The following is a 22581-nucleotide window of genomic DNA, read 5'->3' on the forward strand; positions in this document are numbered from 1 at the left end:
AGCACCATGGGAACATAATCATAAAACATTAGAAGATTTCTTCTCTCCTTGAACAATGTCATTATTTTATTAAGACATATTTTCATGAGTCTCTTTTCCCCGGGTCAACACGTGTGATTATCAATAAGCTGACAAGAAATTATGCAAGGGAAAAAGCAAACATTGTTTGAAAGGAAAGGGCAAATATCAGAACCAAAAATGTCATGAATGTTAAAATATCAGATTGAGAATTTTAAAATTATGACAAGTATCCCAAGAGCTCAAATGAATAAGGTAATAAAATGAAGAATAACATTGACAGGCTTGCCAAGAGACTTGAAACCCAGGAAAGAATTGCAAAACTCGGGAAAATATTATTTGAAACCTCTAAAATTGAACAACAAAGAAAATAAAGACCAGTTAAAAACAAATATGGAAACTGTGTAACAACTGCAGAAGGTATAACAAGTAATAGAAATACACGAAGAAATTAAAAAAATAAATATTTTAAATAATACTGCTTGAGATTGCAGGCCAAATGATTGTCAAGTACAAAGACCCAGGTCCAGGAAACTCAGAGAATGCCAATAATCACAGACAAGTCCTGGGTATACTATCTGAAAACTACTGAAAATCATGTCAGAGAAATGTATTTACAATACTTGCCCACCTCTTTTCATGTCTCCATTGCTTCCTCTCAAATACAGTGTTCCTTTTTCTTCAATTATTCAATGATAGTTGAATCAAATAATTATATATAAGATTATATATATTATATATTCTTGTATAATTACACACACACACACACACACACACACACACACACACACACACATACACACACACAGAGCAGAATCCATTTAGTGTTGCTTACGGGAAAGTCAGGTTGTGTCCTCCCTCTCTGTATACAATGAGCAGCTGAAGTCAGAGAAATGTTGCATTGCATGGAGTGAGGAAACCTTGCTGCTCAACCAATAGCTGGAAGAAAAGAAATCCAGCATTTCCCCGTCACAATGGGTAAGAAACAGAAGACAACTGAGATCCCAACCAAGAGGAAGTTACAGGATAACAAACAGAGTTTCAGCACCCAGGCATCCTACCTAAGACCTTATGCCTGGTAGAAATATGTTCTGTTACTAAGTTACATCTCTCCATTCTTAATTGTTTTGCAATCATTAATGCAAAGTTCTTAGGCAGAAAAAAAAAATAAATCATTTGTGAAGCCAGGAGGAAAGTGCAGGTCTCCTGTTTTGCAATCAAATGTTCTTCCCAAAGAGAGAATAGTACTGCTTTAGGGAACATTAATAAAAAACAATGAACACTATTCGTCGCACAGTGATTTTCAACGGCCACATTGAATGGGGGAATATTTTCTTTGTCAGTGATCACAGTGATACTGAAAGAGCTGGAAAGCTGTTGAATATTTATCATCTATCTGTAAGAGAGCTTGGAGAGAGATTGTTCTTAGACTATTACTGATGGAAGTATTTAAGAGGAGGAAACTCTAAAGATAAGGAAAAGGTATCATCTTAATAGGTACATTTTAGCATCCTTGAGATGTTAGGCATGGCAGCATTGTGGTGCATGCCTGTAACTCCAGAATTTTGGAAGTTAATAAGGAGGATCACAAGTTTGATGACAATAGACTGTACCCACTGTAAGTACTGGACTGTGAAGCAACACCCAGACTCAAAAGACCAGAGGAAAAAAATCTTCAAAGAGTTCATTTGAATGGAAGAAATCAAAGGAATAAGAAGTAGGAAGAGGTAGAAGATAGGATCATAAATAATTTCACTTCATTTCTTCAAATTGATTTTTAAGTTTCATTTTATTTAGGCTGTCTGTTAAAAATGAAAGAAAAGAAAGAGAAGAAACACTAAAGCATTGAAAATGCTCCTCAATGTGGTAGAAGATAAACTTCAAATAGCTTGTTAAAAAGCGATAAACTGGTGAGTGAAGGTTGAGCTGCTTGCTGCCATCAATGACTACATCAGAATCAATGGATTTGTAAAAACAAGGGATATTTTAAACTAAGTTTCACCACAGATAAATAAGCACATTTATTATTGTGTAATTGCAACTTGTAAAATCAGTATCTCAAAACCCATTTACTCAGAAGCCATCTCATTTAAAAAAAATAATGTTGATTTTCTTCAGAAGCTAAGGGTTAAAGATATCTATAAAGAGATACAAAACGTTGTTTAATGTGATTTTATGTATCCTCTTGTACAACTTGCAATGAGTCAGTTTGTCATAAAAATAGTTCTTAAAGAGACAAACTGACTAGGCATGTCCCCTGTGCTGTTCATGTAAGAATGCTGGGTTTATTTAAAAGTTGTATTTATGCATCAAGAAGGCAGAAGATACACTGAATGTCCTAGCTATACTGATATGGAAACATATAAGGATAATACCAGTCCCTTTATTGAACATAAATGGGTGGTTAGCCTCAGTCTGAATTCTAAAACATGTTTAACCCTATCATATATCAAATATTATATGTAACATTCCAAACTACAATGGATGACTCTCCTTTCTCCAGATTAAAAAAAAACACATATATTTCTGCCCCCCTTTTTTATTAAGAATTTTTTATTCATTTTACATACCAATCAAAGATCCCCCTCTTCCCTCCTCCTGCCCCTCCAGACTCCCCCTCCCAATCCACCTCCCATTCCCTCCTACAAGAAGGTAAAGCCTCCCATGAAGAGGTACATTTAGTAGAGGCAGGTCCAAGCCCCTCCCCCTGCCTCAAGGCTGTGAAAGTGTCCCATCACAGGTAGCGGACTCTAGAAAGTCTGCTCATGCACTATGGATGGATTCTGATGGTACTGTCTGGCCCCCTTTTTATACCCTCTTTTCTTGTTAAAAAAAAAAGTGAGTCCATTTCCATGTGGAAAATAAAACTAATAAGCAAGGTCTCCCAGGTTCAAAGGTTTTCTCTACTTTCCCATTCCCACCATATCTACAAAAGGGTTGTTTGTATTGACACATTTCTGATTGATGCTTCTGCTTCCGTTTGGTGAAGGTGTGGATATGTCATTTTATGCCACGCAGATAAAATTCACAAAGAGCTGGTTTACAACTAGAGAGAAAAGTGGAGCCTGGTGTACAGGTGAACAGGGAAGACTTGGCATTCCTCCTTCCTTGTAGCAAGGAATTCTGAAGGATTTACTGGATTTTTACAAGGATACTTGAGCAGTGCAAATGTAGAAAAATAAGACCACATAAATTAGAAAATGTAGAAATACTAAAGTTAGTGAAAGACACAAGAAAAAAAGAAGTAAAAATGACGCAAAAAAGACACAGAAGATGCATAGAGAAATCATAATGGGAATACTGGAAATCATCATAGATTTTCAACACTGTGATACAAGGCAGAAAAGCAGAAGATATTTAGAGAGAAAGATACTGTTGCTAGCATTGTTTGGAGCCAGGACAGCACAACAACGGAAGTGAAGAGTAACTTTTGATGGTGTTAACCTGCTGAGATTCAGGGCTTGTCTCTAATGAAAGTTAGAGTTGTCTTAAATAAATCAGACTGGATAATCTGATGAGTCAAGGATGAGAGATTTAAGTGGGTCATTTGAAATCATGAAAGCTAGCACTAAATTTACAAGTATGATAATTAGTAATAATAGTGATGAAAGCAGAAGCAGTTAAATCAAAAGCAGATGAGGCTGGATGTCTTGTGGGGCATTGAAACTCTCACTGTAGCAGAGAGGTTGGAGGGTAAAAGATAACCATGTAAATTTGAAAAACGGGGAAACAAGTAAACAGGTATCACTGTTTCTAATGCTTACCACATAGTTTAAAAACTGTTCACACTACTTGTCACTACCATTTCTCTCTTGGACCATCTGGCATTCTTCTTCCCACAAGTAGCCTTTACATTTAAAATTTAAAGAAGTGTATAGTATAAAAATGCCAATAAGTAAATTATGTACATCTATTCAATGGAGTACTAGCCCACATAGTTAGTGTGTGAAAGAACGTATCATTCATAGAAGGACAGATTATAGAAAACCTTAGAGCATTCTAAAGTGAGTGAAATTATCTGCTCAATCATGAATATTTGAAGTAAGCCCGTGTATACATAAGTAATAAATACATGTGTGTGTACATGTGTGAAAGGATGCTAGAAAAGAAGAGGAAAGGAGAGAGAGAGAGGAAGACAGAGAAGTTAGAGAGAGAGAAGGAGAGAGGGAGAAAGAGTGAGTGAGGGAGGGGACAGAAGAGGAATGGAGAGAAAAGAAGAAAGGGTAGGGTAGGGGAGAGCAGAAGCAATGACTATAAGGGATGGGAGAAGAGAGCAGAAGAGGTCATCATAAGAAAGTGGGTAGCATAGAAGACATGGACCTCACCAGGGAGAAGATACCTAAGATAAAGGACTGGCTCAGCTGGGTTCCCAGTCATCACCAGAGAGAAAAATAACAGCAATGGCTAAAAGCACAGCAGAGCAGAGTTATCAATAGCCCAAGGCTTTACAGTGACAATCATTCATTCCCCAATCGTGAGACTTCCTAGATGTGCATATCAGTGCCAAAATAGTACAGTTTAAATTGCTTTGATAAAACTCATCAATTACTTTTACGTGCTGACAAATACAGTTGCTCAAAAGCACCATATGTTATTGATTTCAAAGATTTGGTTTATTGACATTTTCTTCAGGGGAAGCTATTTTTAATTGTGTTTCCTTTTTTTAAATAGGAATTTTTAGGCATTTATTTAAAATAGCACAACACATGACTCTTTAAAATAGCAAAGGAAGTTGTCATATTTTAATTATGGTTCAGTTTTAAAAGTAAAATATTGAAATTTATTTTTTTTCTTGGTTCCCCACCGCCACCCAACATCCAAATTTCTTACCGAAAATACTTGTTGTTTTCAATACATATGCACACAGATTTTCAGTTGGTTAAATTTCCCATCTTTTAATAAAAAGTAATAAGTGTTAACGGGAGTAGCTACAACTAGGTAGTTTTATGTTTTCTTCTGATTTTCTTTGTATAACTTTGTGGCAGTGATAATCTTAAAAGAATTTATGGCATTATTGGTCAAAACATACTTGATCATGTTCTGGCTAGCACTTTGAGGGCAAGTATGCACTGGGTCTAGATCTATTTATTTATTTACTTGTTTGTTTGTTTGTTTGTTTGTTTGTTTTGAGACAGAGTTTCTCTGTGTAGCCATTGCTGTCCTGGAACTCACTATGCAGACCAGGCTAGTCTCAGACTCAGATTGAAGGTGTGTGCTAAAGGCCACCGGAAAAAAAAATTATAAAGAAAGAAAGAATAATCACCAAAAAACCCACAAAACATAGAATGCTACTGTTGAGTGACAGTTTTCCTCAAATTATTCATTGTCTTGGGCTATGTGCTCAGCTGCTAGGTAACACAAGAACTGTGGCTCCATGTACCCAGACAGCAATTTTGAGCCACTTTACTGGGAGAATCATACTGGGAACAACCATCAGCATGCAGAAGCCTGAGGTCATGTAGCAATTTACATTACACGCATCTTGTAGTATTCAACATATGTTCACTAGCAGGAGGGTGGCAAATGCTGTCATCAGCTTGTGTCATCACAGGGACACAGTGTCTAACAATCTGCTGATTGAAACATGATTCAGTAAACCAGACAGCGAGAGGGCACTGTTGAAGAGCTGGGCATAATAAGGTGTCAGTACGGTGTGGCTGCATGAATGCCCAAAACTGAGATGACACCGGCAGCTGTGTGGTGGGCTTTGCTCCAGATGTCCCATTTGTCACTTTGAACAGTGTATCATGTCACTTATGAGTCATACTTAGCAACCAAGAGCAGAGCAGAGTCGCCAACAAAGTCACTGCACCTAGCAATGCAAGCACCCTTAGTGAAGCTGATTCTGCTCCCTACCTGTTCACCAGGGCAGATGTCTGTCGCATCAAAGGGTAACTGATGATAGATGGGAAACAGAAATGAACATGTGGAAGCTCTTCCATGAGAAGGTGTAATGTCTGCAACAACAAAGAGGGGAGGAACGGGAGGAGAGGCACTGAAACGGTCTCACTAATGTGCAGTGACAACCTTGCCTTCTGGGGAAGAGAAGGGCTGGCAGGTGACTGAAGCGCAGAGTCAGTGTCGGGGAATGCTGGAGGAATTTCAGCCAACTGATTCACAGTCTTAAGACTGGCACTCAGCAAGCTCTTCCCTTCTTCATAGGTAATTGGTACCTGTCTTGTTCTGTTTAGTTATGTAATAACAACATACCACAGACTGGGCAACTTACAATGAACAGAAATTCAGAGCCTCGCATCTCGTAACTGAGAAGTCTTACACCAAAGGTCTGGCATCTAACATGTCATCTTGCTTGTCACACCATGTGGTGGGAGGGGCTGAGTGAGGAAGGGGTGCAGGGAGGAGGAAAAGAAGGAAGCATTCCAGGGTAGCACTCTTAGTCTCATCCATGAGAGTAGAGCTTCCCTGACCAAATCACCCTGCAGAAGTGTCCAGTCTCTTAATGTTGTTACAGTGCCCATTACATTTCAATGGGTTTTGGAGGACACAGACATTCAGAGAATAACCACACTTAATACCAAGCATCACACTTTCTCTTGACTCTCTCCCTGTGGTAAGGAAATGCAAACTGTATTGTCACATGCTTGCTCTATGTCTGACACCATGCAAGGGAGCCTGGGAAAACAAAAGGAGCCTAGCAGCAGCATTCTCCCTTTAGGGAAGCAAGTAATTTTGCAAAGACATGATCCATGAAATGTTTTGGAGAACTATGTAAGATAGGGTAAAATCAAGAGTCAAAGAATGCCTTAGAAGAAATAAATGTCACAGCATGTCAGAGATAGTGGAGATCATGAGGCAGGTACAAATGATGGAGCAAGAAGTGTCCCCCAAGGAGGAAGCGCATAAACATAAATAAAGAAGCGCACATTAGATAAGTGGGGATTTTTGTGGAATAGAGACACCCTGTGTGAGCCTATGGGAGAGACAGGTCGATGCGGTCTCTGAAACTCTAGTCTCTTTGGTTGATGGGAGCTAAATTGAGGCTGAGATATAAGACTACAGATTATCCTTAATGTAATAGATACCTATTTTAATCTGTTTTATGCCACTAAAACAGAATGCCATAGACTGGGTGATTTGTAATGAATAGGAATTTACAAGTTCACAAATCTGGAAGCTGATCACAGAAGGGAAAATACTAATGGTTGGGATGCAAAAGTCTATCTCACAGGGTAAGAATGCTGAGACAAGGAGATTTTATGAATAGGTTAACATTACTTATATCTCTTCTTAGTGTTACATCAAACATTTTTGTTGAAACATCAGGTCGTGTCCCTTAAATCCATAATGAAATACCCCATAGTACATTAGGAATACAAGAAAGGACAGATTGCAAAAATTTGAGCACACCAACTGTCATAACCTGCCTCTCCATAACAAATAACTTGAGATGGTGGGTACTTGACCCAATAGGCACCCACACCCAGTTCTGCAGCAGGTGTAGTACAGGAATCAAATATCAGCCAGGGGTACATGTGTAGCTGGGGTTATCTCCAGTCCCACCCGGGGACGCAGCCACTCAGATCTAAGTAAACACACAGATGCTTTTATTATTTATAAACTGTATGGCCGTGACAGGCTTCTTGTTATCTAGTTCTTATATCTTAAATTAACCCCTTTTTATTAATCTATACCTTGCCACGTGGCTCATGGCTTACCAGTATCTGTACATCTTACTCCTCATGGCGGCAGCTGGCAGCATTTCCTGATGCAGCTTTCCACTTCCCAGAATTCTCTTCTCTGTTTGTCCCACCTATACTTCCTGCCTGGCGACTGGCCAACCAGCATTTTATTTATACAGAGTGATATCCACACCATACATGTCAGCTACCACGGCCTCTGCAGCCAGGTGCTCAGTAGTGAAGCCATACATATGGCTTCCAGAAAGTTGGCTTCCACCTACTCATTTGGTTCCACCCTCTGCCCTTTGCTCCTTTGCACAACTCCTCAACTTCAGGCCTGCTGCAGTGGCCACCATCTTCCCATTTTCAAAATTTTATTGTATTTATTAATTCATTGTGTATTTGTGTACTTATTTCTTTGTTTCTCTCTCCATTTCTGTCTCTCTGTCTCTGTCTCTGTCTTTCTACTGTCTGTCTCTCTCTGTCTGTGTGTGTGTGTGTGTGTGTGTGTGTGTGTGTGTGTGTGTGTGTGTGTAGATCAGAGGACAACTTGCAGGAAGTCCTTCTGCCTTTGTGAGGTATGGCTTTCAGGGTCCAAACTTAGGTGGTTAAACTAAGGCTAAAGCCCTTTTCCTTGTGGAGCCATCCCCCTGGTCCCTCCTTCATCTTCTTGGGAACCAATTCGGAATCTGATCTATCCGGAACGTGTTTAAGTCATTTGGGGGACTGGCTGCTGTGAAATAAGATGAGGGGTTGGAGAGGGTTGAAATTCCCAAGAAGTGTGTTTGAAAGTAATCATTTGTTTCAGCTTTCATTCTTTTGGGATTTTTGTTTCTGGAATGTATCATCTAAGTCCTCCCAACCACACCCTGGCTGATGGATTACTTTCAGCCATAGTTCTATGACTAAAAAGAAATTGGAAATAAATTGTGCTGTTTTATGGTCCACATGCATGTTAAGTTTTTGATGCAAGATGGCTGTTTAGAGGCTCTTTTTAATTGGGACCAGTTTGTTCAAAAGCCATGTACAGGACAAAAATCTGTTAAAACGGGTTTCATATTCTTACATAATAACCATTCTAACAGAAAAGGACTATATCAATGATAGAAAGGAAAGGTAGTTTTCCATCCTCCAGAGAGTAAAACTTGGGGTAGAAGGAGAAACACACTGATTTTAAGTGCTTTTCTCTACCCCATGGGAATCATGGTCCCACCAAGTCTCATGGATCTACTGTTGCAAAGTTTGTGTTAGCATTTTCTCTATTACCATTGGACCTTCTTAGCACACATCTCTTCTAGTATTTCTAGCTTTTACATTATTTACTTTTGTCTTTTGGTATCCTTATTATCACAGCTTTGATCCCTTTCATGTAGACTGCCTGTGAGCACCTAGTCATGCAGATGCCAAGGAGAAGACACCCTTTCTTCTCTAAGCCAAAATGGCAGAGGTGTCGGGGAACCTTCCTATTGTGTGAAAGGGCCTCATACATGAGGCAGAACTTCTCTTCAGTGAGAACTGTTAGAGAAGAGCTGTGGGCAAAAGAAGGGAAGGAGAGAACCAGGAGAAGTTTCAGACGAGCACAGTTGCTAGTCATTCACTCAGCAACGCTGGCCTGAGTAGCTGCATTAAAATTAGTCTAGTGCCTTGCAATAATAAGCAAATTAACTCAAATTTCTATAAAAACTTTCCTCTTCACTACCGTGTGTGAAGTTTGACTTTGTCAGTTCAGTGCAATGGCGTATGTTAAAATGCCCAGGAGTTCTTAAAACACATACATGCAAATACTACACACTCGTTTTCAGGGATCAGAATGAAAACCTAGAGGGTAGGTGGACTCTGGCATTGGCGGATCTGAAGCCTTACATGTTGATTACTTAGTTCTAATGTGGAACTAAGACCGTGGACCAAGTTCTAAGTCACAGATGAATTTAGGACCTTATATCAGGCAAATGAAATCTAATAAGATGTAGCTGAGAATAAGCCACAACTGTGAGGAAAACACTGTACTGAGATTCCTGACAAGATCAGAGAACAAAACAATTGCCTACGTGAAAGCTCTGAGGGACTGACTCAGCAATCCCAGATCAGTTAGCTATACAACCACTCAGAACATGGTGGGGTAGCTCTTCTCGGGTCAGCAGGAGGCTAATGCTAAGCTTCCTCTGTATGTCCACAGCCTCAGCATCCCAAAAGGTTCACCCACAGTTGCTTTGTCCCACATGAGGTTCCTCTGGCTCCAGAGCTGACACAAAAGATGCTTTGGAGATTCAGCTCTTGGACACTTGGTATTCTCTGACCTTATAGTTTGCTAATCTCTAGTTTAATGTTCTTCCAATTGAGCTATTTTGGCCTGCAATTTGCTTACCTCTAAAACGCCATAAGCACAACGCAATAATTTCAAGCTTCTCAAATGGAGGAATCCCCTTGTATGAAAGAGCTCATGAACCTTCCCATGAGTAATTTATTACCTTGGAAAAAAGTCACTACAACTAAAACTCCTCCTTTATCTGTAAAATATAATTATAAAGTTAAATATAATTGACGTAATAATATAGTAAAATCTCTAGATCAATTATGACATTAGGTAAACACAAAATGGGCATATGTGATCTGATGAAAAATACATCTAGCCTTTGTCCAATCTCCTGGCACAGAACAGAAAAACTGTTCAGATTTTCTCACAGGAGCTGAGGGAGAGGTGAAGACCTTTATAGTATATATACATATATAACTATAGTTAACCTATCTGCTTCTCTGGCTGGACTAGCTGGTGGGTACCCAGAGAGTGCCTGCTGGGATAAAGCAATGAATTTGAGGATGGAAGTTGGGTGGAAAGGTCTGTGTGATGGACTGGAGATGGGAACAGAGAGGAAGGGGAGGCTGCAGCAGATAGTCTGTTACAGAGCTGGCATGAGCCTCGGGGTTTGGACTTGGAGGAGCTGGGAGGGAAGGTGAAGATTTATAGTTAATAGTTAACCTACCTGGTTCCCTGACTGGGGTGCTATAAGACAACAAAGTCAGTTGAAATATTCTTAAAAAGTAATCACAACTTACTCCTTTCAGAAAACTATCCAAGAGAGGAGTAATGGTGATTTGGTCAATTTTATTTAACAAAGTAATTGATTGTTTATTGAAATGATTCCTTTTTCAAAGACAAACAAAATTATTTGCTGTGTGCATTTAAAATAATTTTTGTAGTCTCTGAAACATTTCAAAGTTAAAATGTTTTTAGGCTCTGTAGTTTTTATTTTTGTTTTTCCTTATTAGCAAAGTTGTTAGGCTACCAAAGCTTATGTGAGGTAGTGTTCATGGCATTTGACAAGTTAAGTGAAAAATAAACAAAAAAGTCATGGAATATGAACTATTCTTAGCATCCAAGTGAACAGATCTGGGTATATTTTTATTAAATTACTTTGCAGTTGATTCTCTTGGATGCGGTCACCTAAAACACCATAAATGCGGGCAGAACAAAAGTTCAAAAGTCCTTTCTTTTGGCTTAATCTTTTTAAGCTATTCTAGCAGCATGGTGTCCCAGTTGGGATTTCTGGGTCAGTCTTCAAGGAAGTGTAAAGTACATCCTCTAGGCTGGGATCAGCGGCTTTGCATCTGCATTTAGCTTTCTAAAGCTTAATGGTTGTTCTCTGTCTGTAATGAATAGAACAAGCTATCGCTTTGGAAAGCAACAGCGTGAAGAATGTTGGCAAATAAAGCTCTCTATGAAATTTGAATTTGAAACTGCTAAAGAATTTTTGAGGAGAATTTACTTAATTTTATTTCCATGCTTCCAAGAAGCGTGGTTGTTTTCTTTTAAATCTGTTCTGCCTATTTGTTTATGTAACAATATGGTCTGCGTTTACATGAGTCCAATAAAAATCTCCTATTTGAAAACTGAAATAAATTGGAAGTCCCTTGGATTTCAGCTGTTAGCTGAGAGTAGTTTTTCTCGGGCTTGATGATAGAGTATGCCAGAAGTGTTGGACTAAATTGACATAAACATTTGGCTTTATACACCTAACCACCTCACTTCTGTTCTTTTCTGTGCTGTAATTTTCTGACTCTCTGTAAACATATAACTCACAATAAAGCATAAAAACATAAATCAAGACTATAAAATAAGACAGGAGAGGCCAGGGGCACATTCATCTCACACAGGGCACCGGGATCTGCAGAAAGCACGTGAGAATTGATTGAAGCTTAGCTCCCACATGTATAAGCTGCAATGTGAATCATAAGTAAATCTTTCTACACTTTTGCATTTTCTTCTTGTACCAACATGTGGGTGAAAATGCATTAACTGAGTGATTGCTCTAAGATTCAATGTAGTTATAATGTGTTATCTAAAATTGGGGAAATTTTGGTTGCCTGTTGGCTACAGCATGTGAAATAGATACTTTTATTATGCCCATTTTACAAATACGGAAGTTGAAGAAAGGCAACCTGAAGGCACTCATCACTATACTCACGAAGAGAGTAAAGAACTTAAACTTGTCCAGTTAGAATCATTGCCCTCATTTTATCCACTAAAAAGACTGTCCTCAACAAGCTTGATAAATACACCTAGTCCAAATCAATAACAAAATTCTTGTCTTACTTGTTTTTCACTCTAGAATGCTTAATTTTATTGCCATAATTAGTCCTGTTGTTGTGAGGCAATCCCACTAGATACGACCACACAGAAACTTTTAAAGCAGAAAAGAAAGTCTTTATTGCCAGGCAGCAGCTGCACAAGAACTTGCCCAATCATGCAACTCCAAGCTTTGCAGAACTTTGTCTTTATGTACAAAAAACACAGCCTGTTTATCACATATCAGTTACCAAGAAGCGGAACTACAGAAGCTGAAAAACAAGGTTAGTACATTTTAGGGGCTTTCCTAGAACTATAGACTGGTCCTTGATAGATTAGGTCTTTGCTCTTGTTTTGGCAACTGTTAGGGTCTGTATGCTGGATTTTAAGGTCAGAATGCTGCCTATAACAAGGTGGATGTCAGTTGTGCTAATGTCTGAGGGCCAGTCACATCCCCCATTGGTTCTATGGCATGAGTCATAACATGGACTCATCTTGGGCTGAGGGATTATATTGTCCTCTTAACAGTAACAATTTAATAGAATTTACTCTCTGTTTTACATACTTAAGTAGGCAGTTGAGTAAGCAGGGCTAGGAGCAAAAGATTAATGGTCCACCAGTGGCCATAAGTAGAGTTGTTAACCAGCGGGACCAGGGGAACAAGGATTAGTACCAGTTGTCATATTATTGGTATCACTTTTCTCTTTCCTGAAGGTTATTTCTAACTGTGGCTATACTTTCTCTAATTACCCCTGACTGTTTGGCCTAGAAGAAACAAGTTTCTCCCAATGCCATACAGAGATCTCCTTGTTTCATTAAGAGGAGATCAAGTCCTCTACAATTATGAAGACCAACCTCTGCTAGGAGTCTATATGACTCTCCAGACAGGTAATAGAATTTTATAGATAGCTCAGGTCTATGTCTCCTTGAGTTCCCTAAAGTTTTTATCCCCTACGATTAGGGCTGAAACCTCAACTACAGTGGAGCCAGTGATACCTGCCCCCACCATTGGGGGAATCAGAATGGAGATGACTCTTCATGCACAGGGAAGCCCAGAATCTAGATTTAGGTGGGCCCTACTGTCTTCTCCATTATGGATAAACACCTGTGAATGGACATACAGAGGATGCAAAGGAATGAGCTTTCCTCCAGTGAAAACAATTCAGAAGAGGTACACTTGGTTAAGCTGTTAGTACAAACAAGGTGGATAGTCTCTGGAAATATACTCAACCACCTTTCCTGGAGTTAATCTGCTGTATATGGCTACATAAATTTGCATAGGGGAACTATTGAGGAGGTATCTTAGTGACACGAAGCAGGAACCCTTTCCTTGCAGGTCCCCCAGGGTGAGCTTAGGTTGGTCCCATATTCAGTTGTCAGAATTAGAAATGGAGGTTATTGTTTGATTAATTCTAACCCCAGCATAATATAGAGGGACTTTCCCATTGGGAAACAAAGAGGACAAAATAGGGCAATTATAGTCATGAAGACTGTATCAATTTTATCTTTAGCGAGTCATAGGACCTGGTGGTGACCCATCTATCCCTGTCCTTTGTAGCCTCCTTCAGCTGGGTGTGGTGAATCCACAGGGTGACACTGACAACTATCACTGTCATAGCAGTGGTGAAGACCACAAGGTATGGGCCTTTCCACACTGGCTTCAGGTTCAAGGTCAGGATCCTCTTTACCCAAACAAGGTCATCAGGTTGGAATTTGTAGGCAGGCTCGGACACAGATAAGGTGCAAGCTCTTGAACCATTGGATGAATAGTTCTCTGAGCTATTGCTGGATCTGTAAGGACTTGAGGAGGGAATGGTTAGTAATTTCCACCATAGGGACAACTCTTAGTTAAGGGAGGAGCAGGTGAAGCATCCCAAACAAAATTTCAAATACTGTGAAGCCTTTCTGACTTGGGGTGCACCCGGTCTTCAGGAGGGCAAATGGTAGGAAGTGGCCCAATTTTCAGCAGCCTCAAGGATGTATTTAGTTAAAGTTTCCTTTAAAGTCCTATATAGGCTTTTTATCTGTCTTGAGCTTTGTGGCTGATAGGCACACTGTAGTTTCCAATCAACATGTAGGACCTTTGCTAGACTTTGGAAAACTCTGGCTTCAGCAGATTGGTGCAACTTTCTGTAATTTCACGTTTTAAGGTGGAGGCATTAGGAGCCTCTGGGGCAGCTGAGGTAGAGGTGGGAGAAGGTCGTGATGGTCTGGAATGTCTCATGGTGCACACACTCTAGGAACTGAGTTTTCTGTTTTCTGTTCTGTTGTACTATCACAAAGTAATCTGAGAGCCCTGGTGCCTCAGCATCTCAGTCTCTGGAGTGACTTCTGGAACCTCTAGATATTGTGAGGTGAGCCCAACAGAGACCACCACACAGACACTTTTCAAGCCAAAAGCACAAGTCTTTATTGCTAGTCAATGGCTGCATGGGGAACGTGCCCCAATCTAAGCCCCAAGCCTTAGAGTCCTTTGTCTTTATGCACCAAAATCACATCCTGGTTGTCATACTCTGTTGGCAAGAAGCAGAATTAAAGAAGCCAAAAAGCAAGGGTAGCACATTTAAGGTCTTTCCTGGAATCATGGACTAGGTCTTTGATGGATTAGGTCTTTGTTTCCATTTTGGCAGGTTTGGGGCTTATGTGCGGCATTTAAAGGTCAGAATTGGTGCCTATAACATGGCGCCAGCTATTCTGAGTCCCAGGGCCCTGTTACAATATGAACTCAGAATTCATAGAAATGGCTCTGATGAAATCATCCTGTATAGAGCCAAATTCTAATTCAATTGGGTCCCACTTTAAGTTTTTTGTTTGTTTGTTTTCATACTGTCTATGTTGGTTACTTTTTTGTCAAATTGGCACAAAGTAGAGTCACCTGAGAAGAGTGACCCTCAAAAGTACCTCCATCAGATTGGCCTATGGATATTTTCTTAATTGCTAATGAATGTAGGTGGGCACAGCCCACCATGGAGGATACCATCTCTGGGCAAGTGGACCTGGGCTATATAAGAAGAGTAGCTGAGAAAGCCAGTGAAAAGCTTTCTTCCATGATTTTGCCTCAGTTTCTGCCTCTGGGTTCCTATCTTACTGTGTCCATATAATAATGCCTCAATGATAAATTATAGCTTGTAAATTGCAGTAAACTATATTCTCCCAAAGTTGCTTTTGGTCAGTGTATAAGTAAAGCAACAGAAAATAACTAGGACACTGCCCAAATGTAGAGAATCAATCCAAAAGGAGAATTCATCAACTGAGTCCCATTATGTTATTAATCAAAAGCAATTGCAGGGAAATTCACAATTTAGGAAAGAATGATAAGCCCAAAGGAAATGATCAATAATGCCATTTCTATGGCCGCTATAGAAGGAAAAAAAATTGAATTCTCAAGGAGGAAATGCATTTCTGAAAATCTTGAAATTAAATGTTGTTCTCTGAATTTTAAAAATGCTTAGGATATCATAAAATTGTAATCATACTTATGAAGTATAAAAATACAATGATGGATATAATCATGCAGAAGGAACTCACAGAAAAAGAGAACAGAATGAGGTTTATCAGAGGTGAGGATGGATAGACAGAGTGAGAGCTGGTGAAAGCTATAATGATCTCTTCACAAAGGAGGAATGGTGATGTCCAACAAGGCTTGCTAAGTAATGATTTGATCTATTTTATCAGAGTCATGAGGTAGGTCTTTAGCTGTGGGGGGTAGTCTTACGTCATTATATGTTTACTTTGCAGGTTGAGCTAATACTTTGGTCCTTTATAAAATGAATTAAAATATAAAGACTCAAGCCTTTGTGAGTTTTAAAGTGGTTGATTCATCTTTTGTCTTCCGGTCTGTGACACAAATATCACAAGAGACATGTAATATAAAATCTGTAAGAGATTATCAGTTTTGAAGAATGAAGCTCTTTTTTGGTTAGAGAAGGAACCTGAGATTTTGTGTACTGCATCAAAGTCATAGCATTTATAGCAACGTTTCTGTCTCCCAGTCAGGTGTAAGAGGATATGCTATTAGGTACCACTGACTATGTGGAAGAAAAGCCTGATGTCTCAACTAGGAACTCTTGGGACTCATTTGTGTCTCAGTATACCATTCTGCATTCCTTCTTAGTCAGGAACCTTGAAGAAATAACTAATCCTCAACCACCACTTATCACTTTCCACTCTTCTCTTACACTGCAGTGTATTAAGATCAATCCACGTGGATCTATTCAATGGGTAACAGAATTTATTAAGATATAAATGAGGTAATACACTCAAGATTACAGAATGGAGTAGACAGTAGAAGTCATCCTCTGATCTGACTGGGGGTGAATCCACCTCGAAGGCAGGAGCAGGGAGAAGGGGCATGTGACCTTTGTCCAGCTCTTTATCAGAGGTCACATACAATGGCAGGAAGCACCGCCTCCTTTGGGCAGAGCAAATACCACTATAGCAGTATATGCTCCATCTATGTCATGCCAGTTGACACCATAAAATGAATCCTAAAAACATTTTGGTATACTGGTAGATCAGTGTCTTGCTCAACCATCATCAGAGAAGCTTTCTCCTACAGTAGATGAGAATGAATACAGAGACTTGCAGCTAGACAACAGGAGGATAGTAAGATCTTGGAACACTCAGTCCTAAATGGGGTTTCTCCATCAATTTACTCCTCTCAGAATTCAGAGAACAACTGCAGAAGAGAAGGCAGAAAAAGTGTAAGAGCCAGAAGGGATGGAAGACATGAAGGAAACCAGGGATTCTAAACACAGCAGGACCTACAAACATATGAGCTCACAGAGAATATGGCTGCATGCACAGGGAATGCATAGGTCTTCCTCAGATGGAGCCCAGGTGCTTAGAGCGGGAAATGGACACAAGCCCACATTTCTGACCCAGGAGCTATCTTCAATAGACAAGTGCTCACAAATGAAAATTAGTGTCTCCACCACTCTTAAGGGTAGGCTGCATGCCAAGCAGTAGATAGCCAACACTAAATTAACTCAGTAGCATTGGGGAGGTTTTTTGTCTCATTATGCTTTGTCAGCATTTTCCTCCTTCGTAAGTCCTTTTCATTTACAATATGCTTTCTGGTTTTGTGCTTTCATGGGATTTTTGTTTGTGCAAATGGGTATGTCTCTATATCTATAAGTTTCTTGAACTTTCTCTTTGACTCTTTTTCCTATTTGTTTGACCTATTCTGGTTTTTGTTATTTTTTTACCTTATCTAATTATATTTTATTAGTTATATTAATATAAAGTTGATATAATCAGTATTCAAATTAATATTGATATTAATAATGAACATTTATTATTATTATTATTATTTTAGACTGTGTCAGTGAGAGAGAGAAAGGGTGTGATTTGGGTGGATGAGAAAGTTGGGAAGATCTGGGAGGAGCTTGGAGAAGGGAAACCATAGTCAGAATATATTGTATTTAAAACTCTATTTTCAATAAAAAAGTGGTGTTTTTTTTAATTTCCCATGGCTTTACTTGTTACTGGTTACTATTAACTGACTTATGACCTACTGAGTATTATGTAAATCTGATGAAAAGGTTCTTCTTTTAACAACAACAGAAATGTACGGAACTAGTAAAACAAAACAAAACAAGATACATCCTGAGTGAGGTAGCACAGACACAGAAAGATAAACATGGTATATATTTGCTTGTATGTGGGTATTGACTGTTAAGTCAATGATAACCAATCAACTGTAGATCCACAGTGGTTAAGTGTAAAGTGCTAAGGGGGACAGACAGATTTCACTAGGAAAGAGAAATGGAATAGATAGTTATGGATAGATGGGCTGGGGAGCTGAAACAGGAAGATCAAGTGGGGATAGTGGGGTGAGAAGGGAATAAAGAAGGAAACACAGAAGGAGAGACAGCTAAAACTAAGGCCTCAAGAAGCTTCCTGAAGTATATACATGTATGAGTTGTAAATGAAATTGTCAAAAATATTGGAGAGGCGCAGCCCCAATTGGGCACCTCTTGTCACCAAGTGAATTTTCTAGTTCCAGGACTGAGTTATTGGCCAAATGGGTCCTATGGAAATCCTCAAACAACCCAGGCTGGTACCAAGACTATAGGTTTCTCTCCACAAACTGACAGTTCCCCTAGCTGAAGACAGCACTCCATCACAACATAACTCATTGAACATGGAAAAGTGGGCCTGGTGCCTATCTATATAGAGCCTTAACACCTATGTTCTAGCATTTTTGATGTAGGAAAATACTCTGCATACTACCAAAGGAGAAACATAGACACCAACAAGCCACAAACACTTTCATCTACAATGGTGCCCTGTCTGTAATATATGCTAATATATGGTGGCACAAAGTTTGTTAAAGTAACCAGTCAATTTCTGGTTTGACTTAGTGCCCACTCCTTGAGATGGAACCCACACCTGACAATGCTCGGGTAACCAAGGACCTGAGATTAGCTAGCCCAAGGTACTAGGGTAAAACCAAATACTCTTGTTCTAAAAAACAGAACAAAAAACAAGCAATAAAATTATTCCTGATGACATTTCTGCTATACTCACAGATCAGTGCCTTGCTCAGCCATCATCGGGAAGCTTCCTCCTGCTAAAGATGGGAACGAATACAGAGACCCTCAGATGGACATTATGTAAAGAGATGTAGAGAGTGAAAGACCTTGGAAGATTCATCCCTAAACATGATTTCACCATCAAATCCCTCCCTTCAAGGCTCAGAGAACCCCGAAGAAGAGGAAGCAGAGTGTTAACCAAAGGGAATGGAGGAAACCATGAAATGAAGACCCTCTAAATCAATAGGAGAAAAGATCATATGAACTCATAGAAATTGAATCAACATGCACAGGGCCTGCACTGATCTATATCAGATCCCCGGTGTATATATTATAGCTTCCAGTTTAGTGTTTTTATGGAATTCTATGAGTATTTGAACAAGTAGATCTCTAATTCTCTTGCTTTTTTTCCATTTATTTTTTATTTATTTATTTATTTTCATTTTTCTTTATTAAGAAATTTTCTACTCACTCTACATACCACTCACAGATCCTGGGCTCTTTTCCTTTTGCTTTTGTTCATTTGGTTTTTAGTTGGTCTTTTTAATTTTCTCTTGTTTAATTCTGGTGTATTAGGTTTTTATCTTATTTTATTTTATTATTAAAAAAACAAGAAAATTAACAGACGTCTCTAAAGGTATCCATGTATAATACACTATAATAATGATCAAGCCTGGTTCCTGGAGTTTGATGACCATTATTGAAATGTCGTTGCGTTAGTCAGCTGCCACCACTGTCATAAGTACCTCAAATCAATCAACTTTAATGGAAAAAAAGTTTATTTTGGATCTCTGCTTGAGTGATTTCTGTTGTTAGTCACTTGACTCCTTTGCTTTGGGCCTGCACTTAGGCAAAACATCATGGTGGGTTTTCACTACACTGCCAACTGTTCACATTCTGGTAACCAGAACACGACAAGCTTGAAAAGAAGCTAACATCTCAATACCTTCTTCAAATGCACAATCTTCAGTGGCCTAGCATCCTTCCTCGAGGACTTGCTATCCTAAAAGCTATATTATTTCCCAAGAGCACTGTAGCTGATGAGCCTTTGGGGAAAGGTTTGGAATCTAACTCATCACTAGAGTCTGAAGGGTTGCCTTTCAGCGTTAAGGTGTTAAGTTTGTTTCCCTTATGGTGAACCATGCCATCTTCAGAAACCATCCCTCTAAAATTCAGAACTTCATGGACTTGACATTTCAGGTTTAAAAGTATGTTTTTATTTTTAAAAAATGAGAAAATGCAGAAAAAAAACATTTCAGTTCCCCAAGTTAGTCATTTTGAAATAGCTATCCAATGGCTTTCTGAAAAAAATCACTTTGGGGATTCATTTAACATTAGAATGTATGGGGCGCCTATAAAAATGATAGTACTGCAAGCCATTAATGATCAATGTTTCATAATATGAAGAGAGTGGAAGATAATTAAGGAGTATAGAGCTAGTGCAAAACTATGTGTAGACATAATTCTGAAGAACACGGCACTCTTCTGCAATTGCTTTATTAAAAATTTAAAGCTGGGCGGTGGTGCTGCATGGCTTTAATCCCACTCGTGAAGCAGAGGCAGGAGGATCTCTGTGAGTTTGAGGCCAGCCTGGTCTATAAATCGAGTTCCAAGACAGGATCCAAAGCTGCACAGAGAAACTCTGTCTCGAAAAACAAAAATAACAACAAAATATTAATGTAATTAATTTTCATAAAGTTTCAGCAAATATTTCACCTCACTGAGAAATGTGATAAGATGTCCTGGGTTGTAAAAAATGACAAAGCTTTAAAAAATATAGACAGCAGCCAGTCTGGGTCTGTGGCCCAACTACAGCTGGTGTCTGTGTTAATGTCTGTGACCTGTGTTACCACCAAAACCCATGAGGATACTTGGAATTTAGGTTGTCACCATGTTAGTGTCTGAGGACCACACTATTACCATGGTTATATGAATCTGAGTGGCCTGCACTGCCATCCAGGGCCATGGTGACATTTGGGTCCGAGTTGTGGCCAAGTGCCATGTCTGGGTCCATAGTGGTCCTACTGAAGTCAGGATCTGTGTTGATGTTCGTGGGTTATGTTATCACCTGGGGGTACGGGAAATCTGGCCCTGGTGGCCTGTGCACCTGGAGAGCTGGTCCGGTCACTTGCTGGCCACCTCAGTGGGAGAGTTGCCATCCCCACTGGACTGGCCTCAATGGTGTGGGTGCATATGAACTGTTCCCTTCGTGTGATTCACCTCAACAGGAGAACTGGCCCCACCCCTTGATATGTGTGTGCAGGAGGGGTGGCCTTGACTCTTGCCTGATGGGGGCAGTTCTGGTGGAGGCCTGGACTGACCAACTCTCCTACTACCTAGGCCCATATCCACGTCTTTGAGTTGGTCCACCCCAACATCTACCCCATCTATGACCTGCATGAGCAGGTAAAGGGGCGAGTCCTGAGGAACCCTAGCTGCAGAATCACCGGGACTTGGGGAAACAGAAGGATATCCAAGAGAAGTTTTGGTGAGAGTTTGGTATTGATGGTGTGCTAGAAGCCAGAGGTCTTGAACCAGACCAGCAACTCAATGCATTGAACATTTGCAAGAAAAGCTGTTTGGGCAAAAGGGCATACTGCCTGACACACCACAGCTCCTAATGTCACTGAGATGAATGAATAAATGATAGAGAGGTGGGGAAGACAAACGAGCAAAATGATTGTTTGTTTGTTTTCTAGGGAAGGCTACAAGGGTAAAAGGATGGACATGGAAGGATTGTTAGATGAGTGGGATTGGGGTGCATGTTGGGAAATTCCCAAAGAAGCAATAAAATAAAATTAAGAAGAAAGAAAAAAGTGTAGACGGATCATATCAGCAGAGCCTTGTCAAAGTTCAGACATGAAATCTCAAACCATAGCAACGTGGCATTTACAAAATCAGCAGAAGCAGAAAGGACACAACTATCTGCTCTTCCATGACCTTCACATGATAGGTGTCCTGTCTACTCTAAGGGCAGACATGTCACAGGACACCAAGAAGAACCTACTAAGGTCATCTCAGTTTACGATTAGATCATCCCCCCCTTGTCCTCCAAGAACACTCCTCTATCCCTGGAGTAAAAGCATATAGCTTTCCCTGGGACCTTCCAGTCCTAATTTCTGGAAGTTCCTATGTCATTTAAAACTTATATTAAAGTAGCACATTTCTTTCTTGGTGATCTGTATTTTGTAATAGGAATGTCAATCATGCAAAGGGCGAGGAAAAGACTTTTTCTCCCTGACAGGTTTAATGTTTGGACAAAAAAAAAAAAATGATTTGGGGTAAATTACTTTCTTACAGTATTTGTTTACAATACAAATTTTTTCATTAAGAATACAATTTGTGAAATTGTTAGGCAACATTTATGTGAAAATGGTTTGTCATTTATAAGTTGAATTTTGAAATACCTTTTGATTTGTTTTCCAGGGAAAAAAATCATCAGACAAATTTAGTTTTATAAAAACAAATAGCATATTTGATATACACTCCATTTTTATACATATGAGTTTTTTATGGTATAACTGTATCTGTATGATGCAGGTGTATTATAGTGGCATTAAATGCTGCAGGACTATTTAAATTGTTGTAATAATGCATATTTATTTACAATCCTATCTATTGAGTCTGAGCCCTTTTAAAATAGTTATTTATTTGTTTATCTTAGTTCGCTGAGCTTGGAAACTGTACTCATTGTGTTAGGGAACAGGATATAAAGCACCTTGGAGAGAGCCTGAGACAGAAAATACTGCTCCTTATGAAATGCAAATACCTCTGTGGCCTTTCAGTATAGGAGACACATTTGTTATAGCTTTGGATTTCCCAA

The sequence above is a fragment of the Peromyscus californicus genome, unplaced genomic scaffold (assembly GCF_007827085.1).
Source record: "Peromyscus californicus insignis strain IS unplaced genomic scaffold, ASM782708v3 Scaffold_23__1_contigs__length_62951481, whole genome shotgun sequence".
NCBI lineage: Eukaryota > Metazoa > Chordata > Mammalia > Rodentia > Cricetidae > Peromyscus > Peromyscus californicus.